The 4677-nt window shown below is 36.3% G+C and overlaps 1 pseudogene; it reads left to right on the forward strand.

Moving 5' to 3' along the window:
- The window catches only part of LOC107750296 (leukemia inhibitory factor receptor-like), a 16345-nt pseudogene that overhangs the window by 6380 nt on the left and 5288 nt on the right, over positions 1–4677 (forward strand).

A 4677-nucleotide genomic window follows, 5' to 3' on the forward strand; every position in this document is an offset into this window, starting at 1 on the left:
AATGTAGCATTGCATCACTTGTTCACCAATGGATGCTCTGCAGTGAATGGGTGCCGTCAGAATGAGAGTCCAAACAGCTGATGAAAACATCACAAAAATCCAGTCCATCAATTAGTGTCAACAGTGAAAAGCTGTGTTTGTAAGAAACAAATCCCTCATTAAGAAGTTTTTAACTGTGGTTTCTGGATAAAATATGAGGCCTCTATCCATAATATTGGTTTCTCCAGTGAAAAAGTAATCTTCTCTGAATCAGGAGAGAAATATGCATAGATCAAGCACAGTCAAATGGTTCAAAACGGTTCAAATATATCTAAATTTAGATGTGAGAGGACAACAGGGGATGGACTTTTTCACTGAAGGAAGCGTTATTATGGATTATGAACTCGTATTTTGGCCAGAAGCAACAGTTTAAAGTGCCTTAACGATGGATTTGTTTCTTACAAACATGCAGTTTTTCACTTCACAAAATGTTAACTGATGGACTGGAGTGGTGTGGATTATAAACAACAGACGATAGGCCTATCGGTCGCTGGTGTGGACACTAATATCGTTATCTTTATAGTTATCGTTCTTGGTGTGAACGGGGCTTTAAAATATAAAGTACAAAAAAAACATGCAATAGTAATCTATTATAAACGTTTTCTTCTAAGCATGATGGGAGTTTTCTGCTAAACCTTGTTCAGTTCCTCCTGAGAAACCAATAGATTTTAGATGTGAGACTGAAGACATGAGACTCATTGTCTGCTCGTGGGAAGTACGCAGAGCTCCTAACCTAGAAGGCGACCAGAGAAGGCAGTACACATTACTAATCAGGTTAGTCTGATTTTGGGCCTGTCCAAATACCCCCACTTGCAGTCTTTGCACTTGACCACTTGTCCACTTACATGACGTATTTCCTGTATTTGGCCCAACTGTTCAAGTGGGCATAAAGACCACAAGTGTGTGTCGAACTTCTCATTATCTGATGAGACACACTTATAGTGTTGTAAAAATGCAAGTGTTTACAGAGCTTTATTTTGATTTTTAAAATAACCTTCTGAATGTCTGTTCAGTAGTCTCTATAACAGATGAAACAATTTAGTAATTTTGGTGCTAATTAAGTGATAAAGAGCAGTTGCAAAGGTTGTACAACATAAAAATACTTAACTTTGCACCAATAAAATGTGCAACACTTTACATCTACTACCTATATGCAATAACCTATCTAATTATTATTATTAATATTTAACTTACACTGGAAAGATTTCTTGCGACATCCCACAAGATCTCATCAAAAAGTCTCACGATTGATTTCCAGATCATGATGCATGATGGGATACTTACCCTCAAATACCACTCCAAAGCGGCATTCAAGATAGTGTGTATTTAGTGTGCGTTAAGTCTTGTGTACTTACTTCCTGTTGCATGCACATGCACTGAAGAGGCCAAGACCACAAGTGTGGGTATTTGGACATGCCCTAGATCACTGATTCACTGAAATGACTAGCAACATGGGCACTATCTTCTCTAATACATTAGAAGCTGTTGCCCCCATCAAATTGAAAAAGCGGCACCCATTCACTGCAGAGGATCTATTAATGAGCAAGTAATGTAATGATAAATGTATCCAAATCTATTAAGATGAAAAAACAAATGCATCGACATCTTGGATGGCCTGACGGTGGGTAAATTTTCAGCAAAACCCTCTTTCTTTAAGGTGTTTTTCCTGTTGCATAACATGTTTTTGTATTTCCAAATAATGTGATGGCATCAGAAATACGACAAGAGGGAGTTTCATAAGCTTGATTAACAGTGTGAAATCTCTCATCAAAAGACTTGCCATATCAGATAAACAAAATGAACTTTACAGAAGTGCTGAAGCACATCCTGTGTTCAGGTGTTGTTGTTGTCTTACAGGTTTTAGATAAGAATGGATCTGACTCAATGCAGTATTACGCATTCAAACTACAGCACCTGAAGCCCAGCACGGAGTACTCCATTAGGGGGCGCTGTGCAGTACAGGGGAACGACTGGGGCCGATGGACAACACAAAGACTATTCATCACAGGTAAGCAAAGGGTCATGGGAGAATTCACAAACACTCAGAAGACCACAGCAAGAAAATGCAAAAATATAGATACTATATATAAATCAGTTTTTCTTCTTTTTTTTTCTGCAGAGCCTCTAGTGACCATAGATCTGTGGAGACAAATCAGGGACCATCCCAATCGCACCGTCACACTGTTGTGGAAAACAGTAAGTTTACGTTTTTGACATTCTTCAAACATAATTTTCGCCATACATTGTGGTACAGTTATTGTTATTGACTCTGTATGGTTTTGTTTGGCTAAGAAAAATAATCAATGTACATAATCAGTGTGTTCATCATGCATTACTATGGTGGTAACAAACCTCAGCACTCTAGGGGGCGATAGTCTTATTATTCAGGTAGCAACTTTTTAATTTATAATTAAATTATGAACAGATTTCAAATGAAATGTTTTGCCTTTTTTTAAACATAAATTGATTGAAATCAGAGCAAATATTTTTGTGCTACCACTAGGGTTGTGCGATATCACAATTTTTGATTAAAATGTCTCCACAATCTGCTTTTGAAGAAATATCATAGTATCGTGCTACAGCACACATTCTATCAGTTGCAGTTTTGGCGCCTCCATCTCAATATACTGTACAACGTGACATACATTCACATCAAATATTAAGTTACAGTCGTGGGACACTGCATTTATTCGCAATCACAAAAGTACATTATTTGCATGTGCTTTAAAGCCTTGTTGGTTAAACATTTCATTCACGTGCTGTTCTGACATGCACTTTTTCTGAGCACGTACACCTGAAGCGCACGCACACTAAAAAGCCTGTCAAACAACGCCTGATTACTGGAATAAGTTATCTTTCGGGTCTGATACTGTCAAAAACACACAAGGTTTACATATAAACACAGTTGGTTATGTCTAAAGTGAAAGTAAACAGTTGAAAAATAGATGCGTGCCTGTATATTAGATATGTGTAGGTCTTAAAGTGACAGCAGACTAATAGTACTGAACATGTTGCCGCTTGTCACTAAAGGGATAGTTCACCCAAATATCACAATTGTTGTGGCTTTGTTTTTAAAAGGTAAATTAGTTTGGCTGTACTGCTCAGACAACTTGCAAAATATTAAAACCAACATGACAAAGAATCATGATTTTCCTGAAAATAATTGTGATATGATATTTTTGCCTTATCGCTCACCCCTAGCTACCACAAATGAATCTCTGATTCAGTGTTATTTTGGTATGGTTTATCTACTATTATTGTATTTATTAATAATTTGAATACGGTTTTACACTTTAATTTTTTGTAATTTTTTATGTGCTTGTCATTTTAATTTATTTTATTATTGGGCTTTTTAATATTTCTATTTACAGTAGCTTTAATTTCAGTTTTAGTTATTTTAGTACTTCAACAAACTTTTATTAAATTGTTTACTTTATAAATGGCTAAGGCAACAAAAGTTTTTTTTTTTTTTTTAAGTTTTATAGTTTCATTTAAAATTTATATTTTATTCTATTTTATTTAAACTTGATTTCAATGAATGAAAACTATTTTAATAGTTTTAGTTAACTATCTACACCGCTTTAATTTGAGAACATCAGCATAGATTCTTGCTGTTGAATCAGCAATAGTGCTAAATCCTACATTCACTCCAAACAGCAAAATAATAAATAAAATTATATATATATATATATAGAGAGAGAGAGAGAGAGAGGAATATCAGACGAGTAGACGTGTGATATTGCTGTGATTACCTACGGCTGATACACAGCCAAAAAAGAAGATAGCAACACAAACATTTGTACAAGCAATCTGTGTTAACACGGTTCACTCTTCCTCAGGTCAGCAGTGACTCAGAGTTATATATTGAAGCCTATGAGGTGTGTGTGAGCTACAGAAACACAGAGAGGAGCGTGTGCATGAACATCACACAGACGCAGGTGGAACTAACCAGAGATGTCAATATGAGTGACATCACCGTGAGGGCCGTCATTCAATCTGGCTTATCTGAACCAGCCCACATCACTCTTCCTTTAGCATGTAGGGTTGACAAACCTCATGCTTCCTCATACTCTATATTAAAGTGTTTTCTGTGCACTATTTATGTGGTGCTCTGTATAACGTCAGATAACTGACTGTTGTTACTGATGCAGACAGCATGCCGGGGGAGAAGAGGATTATGGGTAATGAAAAGGGATTCCAGCTGACCTGGACGAGGGACTCAACCACCACGTGTGATTATATTGTAGAGTGGTGCATGCTGGGTATTGCACTCCCCTGCAACTTACAGTGGAGAAAAGTCCCAGCTAATCAGAGCTCCTTAAACCTGAACGCAGGTATAAAGTCTGTTTGTACATCATGCCATATTCTTACAAAACCACCACCATCAAAATAAAATAGTAACATTAATGTTTCTGGCTATGTGACAGCGTTGCATATAAAAGCTCTGTTCTAAAACACAGTGAGCCAGGCAGTATTCATGCTTTTTCATAAATATGCTTTTGCATTTTTTAAATTTGTCTTGCATTTTATACTTTTGTATTTTCATTACATGTGTCCTTTACAGATAAGGGAATCTGATAACACATTGCAAGATTAAAAAAAAAACACATTGAAACAAGATTTAAATGCAACTTTTTC

This window comes from Sinocyclocheilus rhinocerous, unplaced genomic scaffold (genome assembly GCF_001515625.1).
Source record: "Sinocyclocheilus rhinocerous isolate Xijiao unplaced genomic scaffold, SAMN03320098_v1.1 scaffold181, whole genome shotgun sequence".
In the NCBI taxonomy this organism is placed as follows: Eukaryota; Metazoa; Chordata; class Actinopteri; order Cypriniformes; family Cyprinidae; genus Sinocyclocheilus; species Sinocyclocheilus rhinocerous.